This window comes from Rhinoderma darwinii, chromosome 5, assembly GCF_050947455.1.
Source record: "Rhinoderma darwinii isolate aRhiDar2 chromosome 5, aRhiDar2.hap1, whole genome shotgun sequence".
Classification (NCBI taxonomy): domain Eukaryota; kingdom Metazoa; phylum Chordata; class Amphibia; order Anura; family Rhinodermatidae; genus Rhinoderma; species Rhinoderma darwinii.
This window is the reverse complement of record NC_134691.1, coordinates 51,824,921-51,844,053: the sequence shown is the minus strand read 5'-3', so window position 1 is coordinate 51,844,053 and position 19,133 is coordinate 51,824,921. Positions and strand designations below refer to the sequence as shown.

The following is a 19,133-nucleotide window of genomic DNA, read 5'->3' as shown; positions in this document are numbered from 1 at the left end:
AAATCAGCACCAATGAGCCGCTGATCGGCAACTAGTGGAGTGTCAGCTGTCAGGGACAGCTGACCTCCCGGTTCTCGATGCACACTGTCGCCCACACTGTCACAGACACCGTCATTGACAGTGTGCATCGCGAACGGCAGTGACGTCCTGTCACTCTGACAGGAAGTCTATCAGGAGGCTGATCCTGATAGGCTTCCGTACATGGCAGACACGGAGGCCATTACTTGGCCTCCGATCGCCATGCTAGCCATCTGCAAACCTCACGATTTCATCGTGAGGTCTGCCGATGAGCTAGAAACCCCTGAATGCGGTGATTGCAATCGATCACCGCAATCAAGAAGTTAATTGCCGAAATAAGCTGCTGATCGGCATACAGTGTAGTGTCAGCTGTCAGGGACAGCTGGCCTCCCGGTTCCCGGTGCACACGGTCGCCGACCGTGTGCACCGGGAACCACGCAGTAACTGTACGTCTCTGTGCCTTAAGGAACTGGCCACATGGACATACAGTTGCGTCCTCATGCGCCTAGGGGTTAAACTGTATCTACATCTTTAGTATGAAGTTGAATCCAATGGTAGAGCAGGGGACCTGCTCTACCATTCACTATGCATCGCTGGACGTGTGGCAGTGACGTCATCGCACCTGTCTGCGCCATGCCACACAGATCAGAAGAGCAGAGGGATCTCCTCCACTCGTCGTTGGAACGGGGTTAGGAGAGTATGTATATTATTGTTTTTATCAGGGACTATTGGGGCACAGTGTGAGGGCAGCTATAAGAGCATTATACTACATGGAAGTAAAATATAGGGGCATTATACTGTGTGGAGGGTAGCTATAGGGACATTTCACTCTGGAGAGCACTATGGGGCAATATACGGTGTGGGGGCAGTGTCAGGGGGTATATTATATACGTAGTATACAGCAGGCTCAGGGGATAAATATTATTTCAATGGCGTAGGATGCAAATATGGGGCGTGATATGAAAAAAGGGATGTGACCTAAATAGTTCATTAATCGTAATCGAGGTTACATATTTAATTAATCCTGATTTAGGTCATAATTGCCCAGCCCTACCAGTCACCCATCTAATTCATATGGTGGTGTCCCAACTCCCCAACATCTGCCGTCGAATTTCAACATGCCCCGATCCTCTTGTTTATAATTAGAGTAGCAGTGTCTGGCAGTGGCTTTCTACCTGAGCACACATGCACGCTTAGCCGAACCATGCGTGCATGTGTATAGGGGAGTCAGGAGGAAAAGTAGTTGGCAGAACCAGCGTTCGGTTGACAACTATCTCAAATGTATGGCCAGTCGAAGACTTCTGAAGGTGTCCTGTGGTATCTGGCACCAAGATGTTAGTAGCAGATGGGTTTCGAGGTAGAGCCTCCCTGAATTGGACTTTTTCACCACATCCCACAGATGATTGATTCGTTTGAGATCTGGTAATTCAAGGCCAAGTCACCATCTTGAACACCGAGTCATGTTCCTCATCCCATTTCTCAACCATTTTTGCAGCGTGGCAGGACGCATTATCTTGCTGAATGAGGCCACGGACATTAACCCCTTCCCGCTCCTGGACGTACTATTAGGTCATGGTAACCATAGCGTTCGCGCTCCATGACCTAATAGTACGTCTCGGGAGTAACGGCCATTTCGGCCCTGCTCCCGACACATACAGGAGCTGTGACAGCTGCTGTCTCGTACAGCAGCTGTCACAGCTCCTACAGCGGGGACCGATCGCTGTATCCCCGCTGATTAACCCCTGAAAAGCCGTGTTCAATAGCGATCACGGCTTTTTAGGGGTTTAATCTGCCATCGCCGGCCTGCTACACGATAGCGGCCGGCGATGGCGACTATGGCAACCGGACACCAAACAATGGCGTCCGGCTATGACAGCTCTGATACACTGCACTACGCATGTAGTACAGTGTATTAGAATAGCGATCAGGGCCTCCTGCCTCAAGTCCCCTAATGGGACAAAGTAATAAAGTAAAAAAAAAGATGTGTAAAAATAAGAAAATAAAAGATTTAAAAGTAATAAAAGTAAAAATCCCCCTTTTTTCCCTTATCAGTCCTTTATTAGTAATAAAAATATATAAACAAACAAATAAACTATACATAATTGGTATCGCCACGTCCGTAACAGCCTGAACTACAAAATTATTTCGTTATTTATCCCGTGCGGTGAACGCCGTAAAAGAAAATAATAAACCGTACCAGAATCACAATTGTTTGGTCACTTCACCTCCCAAAAAATGGAATAAAAAGAGATCAAATAGTCGCATGTACCTAAAAATGTTACTGATCTAAACGACAGTTCGTTACGCAAAAAATAAGTCCTCGCACAGCTTTATTGATGGAAAAATAAAAAAGTTCTGGCCCTTAGAATTAGGTAACACAAAAAAGTGAATGATTTTTTACAAAACTTATTTTATTGTGCAAACGCCATAAGACCAAAAAAAAAACTATAAACATCTGGTATCGCCATAATCGTATCGCCCCGCAGAATAAAGTGAATATGTCATTTATAGCGCACGGTGAACGCTGTAAAAAAAGAAAAAAAAAATATATAATAAAAAACAATAGTAGAATTGCTGTTTTTTAGTCACCACGCCACCTAAAAATAGAATAAAAACTAATCAAAAAGCCACATGCACCCCATGAAAACTACAATGAATTCCTCAAGGGGTCTCGTTTCCAAAATGGGGTCACTTTTGGGGGGTTTCCACTGTTGGCACCACAAAACCTCTTCAAACCGGACATGGTGCCTAATAAAAAAGAGGCCTCAAAATCCACTAGGTCCTCCTTTGCTTCGGAGGCCGGTGCTTCAGTCCATTACCGCACTAGGGCCACATGTGGGATATTTCTCAAAACTGCAGAATCTGGGCAATACGTATTAAGTTGCGTTTCTCTGATAAATCCTTTTGTGTTATAAAAAAAAATGGAATAAAGAGGATTTTCTGACAAAAAAAATAAATGTAAATTTCACCTCTACTTTGCTCTAAATTTCTGTGAAACACCTAAAGGGTTCATAAACTTTCTAAATGTTGTTGTGAATACTTTGAGGGGTCTAGTTTCTAAAATGGGGTGTTTGATAGGGGTTTCTAATATATGGGCCCCTCAAAGCAACTTCAGAACTGAACTGGAACCTAAAAAAAATAAATAAATGAGGCAATACTTCGCTTCTTACATTATACTGATAATGAGCCGTGCCCACCCCGAGATGACCCCAGTTTTGACCGTTTGTATAAATGGAAACCCCTATTAGACCGTTTCAGTGCCCGGTTTTCCCAAGCATACACCCCCGAGAAGTGTATTTCTAATGAGGAGTCCCTGGTACATTTTAAATGGAGGGTTCAATTCCGCGAATACCTGCCGGGTAAGAGGGCAAGGTATGGCGTGAAGATGTATAAGCTGTGCGAGAGTGCATCAGGGTATACCTACAGGTTTAGGATATATGAAGGAAAGGCCACCCCCAAACCACACTGGGAGGGATGGACTTGTCAGATCAAGTCCTGAAGCCCTACAGCGCCATGCGGTGTAGTATAAGAAGCTGGCCGTGCACATCATCATCATACAGATGGCATTGTACAATGTGTACGTGCTACGTCGATGTGCAGGCCAGAGGGGAACTTTCCTGGAATTTCAAGAGGTGGTTATCAAGAACCTAATCTTTAGGGACCAAGAAGGGGGGCACCCAGTACTTCTGGAAGCGGGGCCACACGCATCGTACCAGGGCGGCAACACTTTCCAGGAAAAGTTCCCCAAACTGGCAAGAAGGGAAAAAGTCAAAAGAGGTGCAAAGTCTGCTATAAGAACTTTAGAAAAACGAAGGGGGGGAGGAATCCTCCAGCTTACCGGATACGTAGATTTGTATCTTTTGATAGCGCACGGATTCCCGTGTCGGCACACGTTGTTGTATAGCAAAGGTAGGAGAAGTTGAATCCAGCACTGATTTTCAATAAAATGGAAAATGTTGTAGTTCAGCCATGACTAAAGACGCATGAGACGTCTGAAACGCGTAGGCTCTCTCTTGGATCAATATCCTTTCTGGAACACCAGGATTCTTACTCATGGATCCCTTTTAACATAGACCAATTAAACTTGGAAACATTTTCCATTTTATTGAAAATCAGCGCTGGATTCAACTTCTCCTACCTTTGTTCTGCTATAAGAAGGCGATAAGGAAGGACACAATATATCAATGTGACACGTGTCCCGAATAACCAGAGCTCCGTATGAAAGAGTGTTTTAAAATTTATCATACATCCCTTGGTTTATAATTTACCCCAATTTTACTTACCCTGATGCACTCCGCACAGCTTATCCCCCCTCGTCTTTCCCCTCTGGGCCCTGCTGTGTGCCCAGGCAGCTGATAACAGCCACATGTAGGGTATTGCCATACCCGGGAGAACCCACATTACAGTTTATGGGGTGTAGGTCTCCGGTCAAAATGCTCACTACACCTCTAGATGAATGCCTTAAGGGTGTCGTTTTTAAAACGGGGTCACTTCTTGCGGGTTTCTTGCTGGTACCTCAGGGGCTTCTGCATACATGACTTCGCACTAGAAAATCCCCAGTAGGCCAAATGGTGGTCCTTTCCTTCTGAGCCCTCCCATGGGCCCAAACGGCAGTTTATCACCACAAATGGGGTATTGCGGCACTCAGAACAAATTGCGCAACAGAATGGGGTATTTTGTTTCTTGTGAAAAGAAGAAATTTTCAGCCAAAACTACATATTATTTGAAAAAATTATTTTGTTAGAATTGCCAGCCCAATTCAAACAAGTTCTGTGAAAAAACTATGGTGTCAAAATGGTCACAACACCCATAAACGAATTCCTTGAGGGGTGTAGTTTCCAAAATGGGGTCATTTGTGGTTGGTTTCTATTACTTTGATACCTCTGGGGCTCTGCAAATGCGACACGGCACCCGAAAACCTAACCAGCAAAATCTGCACTCCAAAGAACACACAGCGCTCCTTCCCTTCTGAGGCCTCCCATGCGTCCACCCGGCAGTTTATCACCACAAATGGGGTATTGCTGCACTCAGGAGAAATTGGGCAACAAAATGGGGTATTTTGTTCCCTGTGAAAATAAGACATTTTGATCAAAAATGACATCTTATTGGAAAAATTCAAATAGGTGCTGTGAAAAAACTGTGGGTCAAAATTGTAACAACCACCATATTTGAATTCCTTGAGCGGTGTAGTTTCCAAAATGGGGTCACTTCTGGTGGGTTTCCATTGCTTTGATAACTCTGAGGCTCTGCAAATGCGACTTGGCACCCAAAAACCAATCCAGCAAAATCTGGACTCCAACAAACACATAGCGCTCCTTTCCTTCTGAGCCCTCCCATGGGCCCAAACGGTGGTTTATCACCACAAATGGGGTATTGCCGCACTAAGGACAAATTGGGCAACAAAATGGGGTATTTTGTTCCCTGTGAAAATAAGAAATTTTGATCAAAAATTACATTTTATTGGAAAAAGTGAAATTTTTTTCATTTCACAGCCCAATTCAAATACGTGCTGTGAAAAAACTGTGCGGTCAAAATGCTAACAACAACCATAAATGAATTCCTTGAGGGGTGTAATTTCCAAAATGGGGTCACTATTGGGGGATTCCTACTGTTTTGGCACCTCAACACCTTTTCAAACCTGGCATGCTGCCTAAAATATATTCTAATAAAAAAGAGGCCTCAAAATGCACTAGGTGCTTCGTTGCTTCTAGGGCTTGTGTTTTAGTCCACGAGCGCACTAGAGCCACATGTGGGACATTTCTAAAAACTGCAGAATCTGGACAATACATATTTAGTAGTGTTTCTCTGGTAAAACCTTCTGTGTTACAGAAAAAAAATTGAATAAAATTGAAATTCAGCAAGAAAAATGAAATTTGCAAATTTCACCTCCACTTTGCTTTAATTCCTGTGAAATGCCTGAAGGGTTAAAAAAAAACTTTCTAAATGCTGTTTTGAATACTTTGAGGGGTCTAGTTTTTAAAATGGGGTGTTTTATGGGGGTTTCTAATACATAGGCCCCTCAAAGCCACTTCAGATCTCAAGAGGTACCTTAAAAAAAAGGCTTTTGAAATTTTCTTAAAAATATGAGAAATTGATGTTTATGTTCTAAGCCTTGTAACGTCCAAGAAAAATAAAAGAATGTTTAAAAAACGATGCCAATCTAAAGTAGACATATGGGAAATGTGAACTAGTATCTATTTTGGGTGGTATAACCGTCTGTTTTACAAGCAGATGCATTTAAATTCTGAAAAATTCTATTTTTTCAACATTTTCTCTAAATTTTGCAATTTTTCACCAATAAACACTGAATATATCGACCAAATTTTACCACGAACATGAAGCCCAATGTGTCACGAGAAAACAATCTCAGAATCGCTTGGATAGGTTTAAGCATTCCGACGTTATTACCACATAAAGTGAAATATGTCCGATTTGAAAAATGGGCTCTGAGCCTTAAGGCCCAAACTAGGCTGCGTCCTTAAGGGGTTAAGGAATACGATTAGCATACAGTAGCTGGTATGTGTGAAAGTAACAGCTACAATGTTCTGGGCAATGTTCATGTAGCTGCTACATGAATGCCAGGACCCAAGATTTCCCAGCAGAATATTGCCCAGAGTATCACATAGATGTGACAGCATGACTTCTTCCCATAAAGCATCCAGGTGCCATCCCTTCTCCAGGAAAGCAACGCCCATGCACCCAGCCATCTATATGATGTAAAAGAAAATGTGAATTATCATGCCAAGCCACCTTCTTTCATTGCTATATAGTCCAGTTCTAAAGCTCACGTTCCCATGGTGGGCGCTGGTGTCGGTGGACAAATGTAGGCATGGGTGCTCTGACTGGTCTGCAGCTATGCTGCCCCATACGCAGAAAGATGTGATGCACTGTGTGTTCTGACACCTTTCTATCATAGCAGCATTACGTTTTTTAGCAATTTCTACTACAATAGCTCTTCTGTGGGATAGGAAAAGACGGTCATTCACAGACCCACACAGACAACCGCTATGCCACGGCTATCATATTGCGGTAAACGTAAGGCACTAATATCAAGTACTATAACTCCCAGCACCTTACATTTACGGCACTGGGATCGGACATTTACGGCGCAGAACAGGAAGGGGTTAAAAGGAGTCTGTCCCAATAAGCAACGGGAACCTGACAGAATGGATGCTTGTGTTAACATAGCCTAACATATTGCTAAATGTAAACCATAATACTTGTTTAGAATGCCAACATGGTGCCAATTACAAACACATTGAATCCATATGAAATGTTTCCAGAATAGTTATGAAACATGTGTATTTCACATTTGCCTGGTATTGAATGCCTAGTCTGGAAACTAGTATACACTATAGCACAGATAAGAAAATTACAAACTGTGCCAGTTTCCAGTATATATCCAAGAACTGCAGGGTAATGTTCCATACATAATTAGCTCATTGTGAAAATGACACAGCAGCATTACTGGTTTCCTGTACAATTTCACCATGGCTATGGGGCTAGTATGTAAAGTTAGGATTAAATTCTGCAAGCATAGGGTTCATTATCAACCACATAAATAGCCCTATACTCACCTGTATGTCAAATCAGAACGCAAAACCAGGCTGTGCTTCAAGGAGTTGCCTCAACATGATAGCTTTTAAAGATTGATAATCAGCTGATTGCCACAGGTCCGGATTAAAAAAACCCTGCTAACTATACATTTCACCTGCAGCACCCACTACAGGGGGAAGGTTGTATTACATGCCAGCCCTTCAAATAAATGCCCATAAAACCACAGATCAGCTGGGTTCTTAAGAGTGGGACAGTGTTTGCAGTGGCTCTCTACTCTGGCTAAAAAAGGGGGTGGTCCTGAGCAAGATAATCCATCTATCATGTCCATATGCTCTACTAGGGGGAATTAATTGGCAGAGAAAGGTCACAAGTATTTCAGTCTCCACGACTTAGTAGCCCACAGCCCTCTTCCCCAGAGTCCAGCAGGGGACATGCATACGGAGCTATGTTCACATCTGCATCGGAGGTTCAGTTAGGGGCCTCCGTCGCAGATACGGCAGGGATTACCAGAGTTTACCAGAGACAATAGCGAAGCATGCTACGCTATTGACTCCGGTAAAACGAAAGACACCCAGACGGAAAGCCGACGGAACCTATTGACGTCAACGAGTTGTGTCGGCAACCGGCGGTCTCAGTTGTGCAATGGAAACGTTGGTTCCGTTATTCCATTGTTCTGCTCCTCTGAGGGAGAAGAGCAATGGAACAGAACAACAGAGATGGGAACAGAGCCTTACCTGTGTGTTTATAATGTTGCTATTCTGTCTTATCTATGCCTTCAGCAATACAATAGAGCTGTCATTAACATGCCCACCCTCTACTGATAATGTGATGTCTCGGTCATCCTATCCAAGCCCATACAGCAAAGCTGACAAGTGTCAACCTATTGTGTTTATTCTAGTGGCCATAGTAAAAATCAAAAAAAAATTGTAAGATTGTTTTCAAGGTCACATATAAAAAAAATAAAAAATGCCCTTCATGTAATTTTCTGATAATACATTCCCATTATAGCATTAAAGTTAAATTCCTGAGAATGGGAAATGCACTTTGTACAAATCAATATGTATAACTTTACATTCTTGAAAAAAAATTTTTTATAAATAATTATTTTACTGTGGTTATACATCAAGACTAATGGAAATTAAATAAGACCGAGCTGCTGAGTAAAGGTTAAGTGATTGATACATCATAAACAGGGGATTAGGATTCATCTCTATTTCCAGGATCACCCTTTACCTCCGCATTGCTGATGTGGCCTGGGATTGCCATAACCTCCTGCATGTGTGTAGAGTATTTATCATGCGGAAGCAATGCTTGTTTGCAAGGAATCCACTATTTCCCCTCTGCCAGAACACTTGTTTAAAAAGCCATGTTAGACTTCTATTTAAAGCTCCAGCTTGGCCAAGTAGGAAATGGCCTGTTGGCAATAGATTAACTTTGTGGCAGTGCCAACTGGCCTGCAGCTAAACAGTGTGCAGGATAATTTCAACATGCATTCCCAAGTAAGAAAAATTGTACTTTACATAAATACTGAAGAGTATGGCGCGCGTCCAGGAAAAGCAAAGACAATAAGCCCTGGCATGCATGCTCGCCTTTATCGGATGAATGTCAGAGGAAAAACAAAGTCCCACAATCTAAAGAAGTCAACACATGTCCAGGAAGCTTGTGAGGTCAGAGCACAGAGAAACTGAAAAATCTTGATACTTTAGGTTAATTTACAATTGGGAGCTCAGAGCTAGTTTATAAAAGACCGCAACCCTAGTATCCGAACGTTTCTAATGGCATAAAAAAAGCAAGCCTCCTTTTAGATGACAAATACTGCTGAATATTCGTCACACTGAATAGTTTCCGATCAAAACAAAATATTAGAAGGAAACATCGCAGTTTTAAAAAAAAATTACAAAAAAACTTTCATGAATTTTCTATGCAGTTTTGGTTTTTTTTAAGCGGATTTAAAAAATATATATATACTTCCCTTCACGATCCACACCTGGCATAGGCTTCAAAAACGACATCAAAACGGCATGTGACGGCACTCTTTAAGAAAATAATAAAGCTTTACTGTTAGTGTGGAGTTGAAGGTTGTGGAAAATAAACTTGAGAAAATGTTTGTCATCTCTAGGTCATGATTAATAGGTAGTATCTCATGGAAAGGTTAGGCAATGTTTCCCTTGTCCCAGATATAATCTTGCTTTTGATCCAAAAAAATGGCACTGGTGGGCAGATCTTCGGAAAGCGATGTGCAAGGGGTTTTACAGTTTAGCAAGAAGTCTTCTATTTTGTATGAGAATTGAGCATTCCACCAGTTAAAAGGTGTTTTCCCACAATACATATTTATCACCTATCCACAGGATAGGAGATAAATGCATTATCGCTGGTAGACCCCACCACTTGGACCTCCCACCGATCTCTGGAACACTGGTCCCAACCCTTGTTCCCCCTCCTCACTGCATGATCGCAGTGAGGAGAATTTTGAATGGAGTTGTGAACATGTGCATTGCCCCTCCATTCAAGGTCTATAGGGTCGACGGACATAGCAGAGTGTAGCATTCAGCTGTTTCCGACGACCCCATAAACATTGAATGGAGTGGCAACACCCACGCGCATCCATCACTCCATTCCAAATCCTCCTCACTACGATCATGCAGTGAGGGGAAACAGGGGGCAGGACCCAGTCTCCAGAGATTTGTGGGGGCCCCAGTTGTAGGGTGCAAAGCAATCATACATTTATGTCATCCTGTGGATAGGTGATAAACGTTAATTTCGAGAAGAAAAAAAAAAGGACTATTTATCAAAGTTTGGCGGGTAATTGCGGTTGCCGAAATGTATCTCCATTTTGCAATTCTGGGAACATTACTGAAAACGTATGAGTTTGCCCACTGTGATAGTTCGTATAAACTCCTGTCATTGAAACAACCTTTACTTCATTTTCACTAATAAAGGGGAATCATTACAGAATCAAGTGCATGCAAGGAGGTATAGATTCCACAAGGAAATACAACTTAGAACCAGACTAATTAAATCCCCCATTTAAAAAAATGGAAATTCTGCATTATTCGCCATTTCCTAATATGATCATCAAATGGTAGATATTCATGTAGTAGTGGAGTGTGCTCCCAACCCCCCGTCCCTCCAGGCATCTTCACCATAACACAGAGTAACAATTGGAAGGAAGCCCAAAGGAGATTTAGAGCATCAATGTCACCAATGTAAATGGAGCAGAGCGGCGATACCAGACACAGCCCCATAGACAAGTTTGGCGCGGTTTCTAGACTAAAGCAGCCCTTTTCTTTCTAATCCTAGACACCCTCTGTAAAAACCAGGTGGTCATGTGGCAAGTAGAGCAAACATGTACCAGAGGTCAGACACTTATTAGTGTTGACATCATAACCTTTGGCATATTTTAATAAATACGCAGACTGCTGAAATTATTAATAATTTGACACTACCTCAAACTAGGAAAAGATTTTTTGCCTAAGCCTTGACGTTCGTGTCTCTTTAATACCCCTATTTAGCGCGCTCTCCATCAGGACGTGGCCTATAATGAGCAGTACAAGTCTACCCTCGGCTTATCTGACTATCAGCATTAAAAAGGATCTAATCTTTTCCATTTTTGTCATTACATCTTAAAACTCATGTTAGAAAATTAGCCGCTTACCGTTATATACCCAGTGCAGCTAAATGAAATGAAGAGGTTTGAGTGATTCCAGCTGTAGGGAATGATTACATTAAGCCTGAAAATATTATACCTAAAATCAAGCGAGAGCAATCAAATAATTAATCTGTAATCAATACAGGCCGCACGCTGAACAGATTTTCTGTTTCATACAGTTGCATTAAATTTCACTGATTGTAGAAAAGGAGAGATTTCCCCCTCCTCCAAAAATGCCTATTTCTGTTTAGCGGTGTTTTATTTTTATCCCCAGCTTATTATTTCCTGCCTCTTGGATGTGAGCATTCTCAAAACTGCTCTCCATTAAAGTCCTTGGCCTTCTGAACTCAAACCATTACAGTGGGAAGAAAATAAAAAGGCAGTGGACATACATGGATCGCTAATGACCCAAACAAACAGCGAGTGGAGCCATCCCACGGTTGTAAAGCCGCGGAAACATTAAATGCAAGCCCTGCTTTTAAACAACAAAACCAGTACTAAAGTTTAAAAAAATTTTTTTGAGAAAACGGGGGGGAATTTTTCCAGACTGGCGTTTCATTCTAACACACACTGGAGTAAGAAGCCCCCTATAAAGCACTTCTCTTCATAAATTAGGGTCATCTCTAGTAGTCCGTGCGCCAGAAAGTCAAATCTCTACCCCATCTTGTAACTGGCAGAGTTCTGGCGTAAAGTATATTAAATTTGTTCCGTTGCAGGTGGCTCCCACCTTCCGCTAAGCTCTGCCTGCCTTTTAGAAAAATGGCAAGAGCAGTGCAAACAGCACATAAGTCGCAATTTTCAAGTGATTCTCTCTAGTGTGTTGTCCCATTTCTATGACCACCTTTTATCATTTAAATTGTAGCCATTTGCCAGCAGATCCCAAACACTTCAGCAGAATCAGTCAATAGAGCTGCCAATCCCTTAAAGGGCAACTAAACTTTCATAAAACTTTTGACAAGTCATAGTGACATGTCAGAAGTCAGTGGGGGTCCGAGTACGAAGACACCCGCCAAACGCTAAAATGAAAATCGGCAGAAGAACTTAGCTGAACCCTGTGCCATGTCCTTTCTGATAGAACTTCCTTGGAGACTTTCTATTAGCCCGTACACCGCTCAATCGGCTTTCCGAGGATAGCTGATCGGAAAAGAAGTGGCATAGAGCTCATCGGAGCGCTTCTGTTGCTACATTTTAGCATTCGGCGGGGGTCTTAGTGCTCGGAGACCCACTGATCAAAACTTTTAAAACACCTGCTGAATGCTAAAACTAAGCTGACTGGTTCAGTGACAGCGGGTTCTGCGTGATCGATCGGTTACCGAACTTAGAGGTGATAGAGAACAAGCAGATCCTGCGGGTCTCTGACAGACTCCAGTTTCCGCACACGATACAGTTGCTCTGTATTACAGAATACAAAGCAGCTGTATCTCAAAAAATAAAAATTCTTAAAAAAGTATTTAGGAAGTTGCGCCGATCACATTGATGCACAAATATATATATATATATATATATATATATATATATATATATATATAAACACGATGTCAAAGGTGTACATATAACCAACAATTTGACATCAGAAAATGTTTTAAATATTCAGAAAGGTTGAACTTCTCATGTCCTATTTCATGCCGTAGACCATACAAACTCAGGGCGGAGTCAACGAGTGCTGAATCATATGTCGTATAAAAATGGTCTTATCCTCTTTTGTATCACTAACTAAAGAATTTCAAACTACCTCTGGAACTGACAAACAAGATGTGTGTGTGGTGTTTCATGAAATGGGTTCCCATAGTTTATATGCTGCACGCAAGCCTAAGATCCCTGTGCAAAAGAATAAGCATTGCGTATCACTATCTGGCAGTCAGACGGACGAGTCTGGGCTTGGCAGATGCCAGAAGAATACTATCTACCTGAATGCATAGTGCCTACTGTAACATTTGGTGGAGTAGTAAAAGTAGTCTGGGACTGTTTTTTCGTTTGGACTAGGCCCCTTATTTCCAGTAAAGGCTAATGCTACAGCATAGACAATTGCATGCTTCCAACTTTGAAGGAAGACCCTTTCCTGCTCTAGCATGACTGTGCCCTTGTGCACAAAGCGAGATCCATGAATACATAATTGGGCAAGTTTGGTGTGGATTGCTCGATTGGCTGCACAGAGTATTGACATCAACCCCATCCAAGACCTATAGGATGAATTGGAACACTGATTGCAAGCCAGACTATTTCATCCAACATTAGTGAATGGTCACAAATTCCCAGATACTCCCAAATCTTGTGGAAAGTCTTTCCAGGGGAGTGGAGGCTGTTATAGCCCCAAAAGGATGCCAAAATTCCGTGATTTTGGAGTAGGACTGTCAGGTGTCCACATACTGTGTCAGATAGTGTATATATCAACGTAAGATTTGACCATAAAAAGAACAAAAAACAAAACACCTCTTAAAAATGACCACGGTTTTAGCTTTAGAGACTCCATACAAATCACCCTGCATGTAATACATGGGTGGGCTGTGTCCTACAGAAGTGAACTTATTTTTTATGGTACAACATAAAAATTTGTATTCTTATCCAACGTCTACATTTAAGGAGCATTTCTAAACATTGCATTTAGTGGCAAATACACAATAATCCATAGCAACTGCTTTAACCCTTCTATCATCAATGAAATATGGAAAGCAAACCTCTTTGGTGGTTTTAGGACTGCATAATTGTAAGGGTATGTGCACACGATGAGAGGCTTTTACGTCTGAAAAGACAGACTGTTTTCAGCAGAAAACAGCTGCCTCGTTTCAGCCGTAATTCCTCCTCCTCGCATTTTGCGAGGCTTCTCTGACAGCCGTAAATTTTGAGCTGTGCTTCATTGAGTTCAATGAAGAACGGCTCAAATTACGTCAGAAAGAAGTGTCCTGCAGTTCTTTTGACGAGGCTGTATTTTTAAGCGTCGTCGTTTGACAGCTGTCAAACGACGACGCGTAAATGACAGGTCGTCTGCACAGTACGTCTTCAAACCCATTCAAATGAATGGGCAGATGTTTGCCGACGTATTGTAGCCCTATTGCCTAAAGGTAATGGCCCACGACTGCCAGCATTACCTGCGTTAACCATTCAAATGCGAAGAAAATAAAATGTATTACTGCTTTTTTCACAATGCCTGTTCCAACAAAACATTTGCTTATGGCTTATTTGCATACATGACGCACATTCATATATAAATAATACATACATAAAAGCCTATATACACATTCTGCGTCTGTCAACAAGCTCTATATATACAAACACACCGTTAAAGCTGATCATTGATCACTGTTGTGCCCTAATGGAGCAAAGATAAAAACTAAGCCAAGTGCTCCACAACAAGAAAAATAAATAGGTCAGAAATTACCAATTAATACAGATTTACAAACATTTAAGAACAGAACTGGAAATTTAGTAAATACAGTAAAATAAGGAAACTATATGGAGCGGGGGAATCTGCAATAACTAAGCAGTTAAAACACCTTGACCGCTAGCTTCCTGAATAGCACGGTCATAAAGCAAGGCCACAAATAGCAACCAAAGGCTGACGAAGGGAACACGTGAAATACAAAGCATTTGTGGTACAATTTCTCATCTTAAAGAGGCTCTGTCACCAGATTTTGCAACCCCTATCTCCTATTGCAGCAGATCGGCGCTGCAATGTAGATTACAGTAACGTTTTTATTTTTAATAAACGAGCATTTTTGGCCAAGTTATGACCATTTTTGTATTTATGCAAATGAGGCTTGCTAAAGTCCAACTGGGCGTGTTGAAAGTAAAAGTTCAACTGGGCGTGTATTATGTGCGTACATCGGGGCGTTTTTACTTCTTTTACTAGCTGGGCGTTCTGACGAGAAGTATCATCCACTTCTCTTCACAACGCCCAGCTTCTGGCAGTGCAGACACACAGCGTGTTCTCGAGAGATCACGCTGTGACGTCACTTCCTGCCCCAGGTCCTGCATCGTGTCGGACGAGCGAGGACACATCGGCACCAGAGGCTACAGTTGATTCTGCAGCAGCATCGGCGTTTGCAGGTAAGTCGATGTAGCTACTTACCTGCAAACGCTGATACTGCTGCAGAATCAACTGTAGCCTCTGGTGCCGATGTGTCCTCGCTCGTCCGACATGATGCAGGACCTGGGGCAGGAAGTGAGTGACGTCACAGCGTGATCTCTCGAGAACACGCTGTGTGTCTGCACTGCCAGAAGCTGGGTGTTAACAAAGAGAAGTGGATGATGCTGATTCGTCAGCATCATACACTCCCATTCCTAACGCCCAGCTAGTAAAAGAAGTAAAAACGCCCCGATGTACGCACATAATACACGCCCAGTTGTACTTTTACTGTAAACACACCCAGTTGTACTTTTGCAAGCCTCATTTGCATAAATACAAAAATGGTCATAACTTGGCCAAAAATGCTCGTTTTTTAAAAATAAAAAAGTTACTGTAATCTACATTGCAGCGCCTATCTGCTGCAATAGCAGATAGGGGTTGCAAAATCTGGTGACAGAGCCTCTTTAACCCCTTAATGACGCAGCCTAGTTTTGGCCTTAAGGCTCAGGGCCCATTTTTCAAATCTGACGTGTCACTTTATGTACTAATAACTCTAGAAAGCTGATACCTATCCAAGCGATTCTGTGAATGTTTCGTTATGACACATTGGACTTTATGTCTGTGGAAAAATTTGGTCGATATATTCAGGATTTTTTTGTGAAAAATAGCATTCTGACTTTAAATGTATCTGCTTGTAAGACCGATAGTAATTTCACACTAAATAGTTACATTTCCCATATGTCTACTATATTATTTATGTTTCTAGGATGCTACAAGGCTTAGCACATAAGCAGCAATTTCTCATATTTTTAAGTAAATTTCAAAAGCCTTTTTTTTTAGGTACCAGTTCAGTTCTGAAGTGGCTTTGATGGGCCTATATATTAGAAACCCCCATAAATCACCCCATTTTAAAAACTAGACCCCTCAATATATTCAAAACCGCATTTAGAAAATTTCTTTAAGAGGCTCTGTCACCAGATTTTGCAGCCCCTATCTGCTATTGCAGCAGATAGGCGCTGCAATGTAGATTACAGTAACGTTTTTATTTTTAAAAAACAAGCATTTTTGGCCAAGTTATGACCATTTTTGTAGTTATGCAAATGAGGCTTGCAAAAGTCCAAGTGGGTGTGTTTAAAAGTAAAAGTCCAAGTGGGCGTGTATTATGTGCGTACATCGGGGCGTTTTTAATACTTTTACTAGCTGGGCGCTCTGACGAGAAGTATCATCCACTTCTCTTCAGAACGCCCAGCTTCTGGCAGTGCAGATCTCTGACGTCACTCACAGGTCCTGCATCGTGTCGGACACATCGGCACCAGAGGCTTCAGTTGATTCTTCAGCAGCATCGGCGTTAGCAGGTAAGTCGATGTAGCTACTTACCTGCAAACGTCGATGCTGCTGCAGAATCATCTGTAGCCTCTGGTGCCGATGTGTCCCCGCTCGTCTGACACGATGCAGGACCTGTGAGTGACGACACAGCGTGATCTCTCGAGAACACGCTGTGTCTGCACTGCCAGAAGCTGGGCGTTGTGAAGAGAAGTGGATGATACTTCTCATCAGAACGGCCAGCTAGTAAAAGTATTAAAAACGCCCCGATGTACGCACATAATACACGCCCACTTGGACTTTTGCAAGCCTCATTTGCATAACTACAAAAATTGTCATAACTTGGCCAAAAATGCTCGTTTTTTAAAAATAAAAACGTTACTGTAATCTACATTGCAGCGCCTATCTGCTGCAATAGCAGATAGGGGCTGCAAAATCTGGTGACAGAGCCTCTTTAATCCTTTAGGAGTTTCATGGGAATTTAAAGCATAGTAGAGGGGAAATTTACAAAATTTAATTTTCTTTGTCAGAAAATCCATTTATTCAATTTTTTTTCTGTTTAACAGAAAGTTTTACCAAAGAAACACAACTCCATACTTTTTACCCAGATTCTGCAGTTTTCAGCAATATCCCACATGTGGCTCTACTGTGGTAATGGACTGACGCACCGGCCTCGGAAGCAAAGGAGCACCTAGTGGATTTTGAGGCCTCCGTTTTATTCGAATATGTTTTAGGCACCATGTCCGGTTTTAAGAGGTCTTGCGATGCCAAAACCGATGGAAACCCCCCAAAAGTGACCCATTTGGCAAACTACACCCCTCAAGGAATTTATCAAGGGGTATAGTGGGCATTTAGACTCCACAGGGATTTTGCTGCATTTTGTGGAATTAGGATGTGCAAGTGAAAATCAAATTATTCCGATAATAGTTACACATTTTTACAAGGAATAAAGGAGAAAAAGCACCCCAACATTTGAAAAGTAATTTCTCCCGATTACGGCAATACCCCATATGTGGTCATAAACTGCTGGTTAGACTCACGGCGGGGCTCAGAAAGGCAGGAGCGCTATTTGGCATGTAGATTTTGCTGGATTGGTTTCTAGGCGCATCACACATTTGCAGAGCTTCTGAGGTACCAGTACAAGGGAAACACCTTAGAAGTGACCCTATTTTGGAAACTAGGCCCCTTGAGGAATTCATTGTAGTTTATGCGTTGGATGCAAATTTTTGATCAGTTTTTATTCTATTTTTTATGAGGCGTGGTGACTAAAAAACAGCAATTCTGCTATTCTGATTTTTTTTTTTATTATTGTTTTTTTTTTTACAGCATTCACCATTCGCTATAAATGATATTAGCTTATTCTGCGGGGTGATACGATTACGGCGATACCAAATGTTTATAGTTTTTTTTATGTCTTACGGCGTTTGCACAATAAAATACTTCTTAGAAAAAATCATTTACTTTTTGTGTTACCTTATTCTAAGAGCCATAACTTTTTTATTTTTCCATCAAGAAAGCCGTGTGAGGACTTTTTTTTTTTGCGTAACGAACTGTAGTTTTGATAAGTACCATTTGTGGGTACATGCGACTTTTTGATTATATTTTTATTACATTTTTTCGGAGGTGAAGTGACCAAGAAATTGTGACTCTGGTATGGTTTATTTATTATTTTCTTTTACGGCGTTCACTGCACGGGATAAATACAATACTTTTGTAGTTCAGGCCGTTACGGACGCGGCGATACCAATTATGTATCGTTTATTTATTTATTTTTTAATAATAAAGACGGAGAAGGGAAAAAGGGGGATTTTTACTTTTATTACTTATGAACTTTTATTTTTATAAAACTTTTTTACTTCTTTTTTGTCCCACTAGGGAACTTGACGGCTGGTTGTAATTCTAATACACTGCACTCTACGTGCAGTGCAGTGTATTAGAGCGGTCAGCTACTCACTGACAGCAAGCATAGTGGGTCCTGACTTTGTCAGGACACACTAGGCTTCTGTAGATGGCATAGCCAGAGGCCATTGTTAGGCCTCCGGTTGCCATATCAACCATCGGCGCCCGAGACCATGTCGCGGGACGTCGATGATGTTTTAACCCCTACGTCGTCGCCATCCGTATTGAACGCGACCTCTAAGAGGTTAAATCAGCGGGGACCACCAGGATCGGTCCCTGCTGAAGGAGCTGCGGCAACTGCTGTACGAGACCGCAGTTGTCACAGCTCCGGTATGAACCGGAATGGCCGTTCCTCCTGTCAAGGTACTATTAGGTCATGGAGTGTTAGTGTTAGTACGTCCAGGAGCGACATTGCCCTGATTTGTCTGTGAATACCAGTGTGTTAAGTTTCAAACTGAAATATTTACCTGCAAATTTAAATTTCATGATTTTCTCGCTCTCTACGTTTAATATGTTAACATTTTTTTAAGTAAATGTAGCTCCCGGCCATAACTCAAGATTGAATGTGGCTCACAAGGTATAAAAAGGTTGGGGACCGCTGGTTTGGAGGATGCCGAATAGCTG

At 41.9% G+C, this 19,133-nt stretch overlaps 1 protein-coding gene across 3 annotated transcripts in view; it reads right to left on the bottom strand.

Annotated features, from left to right (window-relative positions):
* Positions 1-19,133, bottom strand: part of STK3 (serine/threonine kinase 3) — a 259,258-nt gene that overhangs the window by 197,701 nt on the left and 42,424 nt on the right. The window lies entirely within an intron of this gene.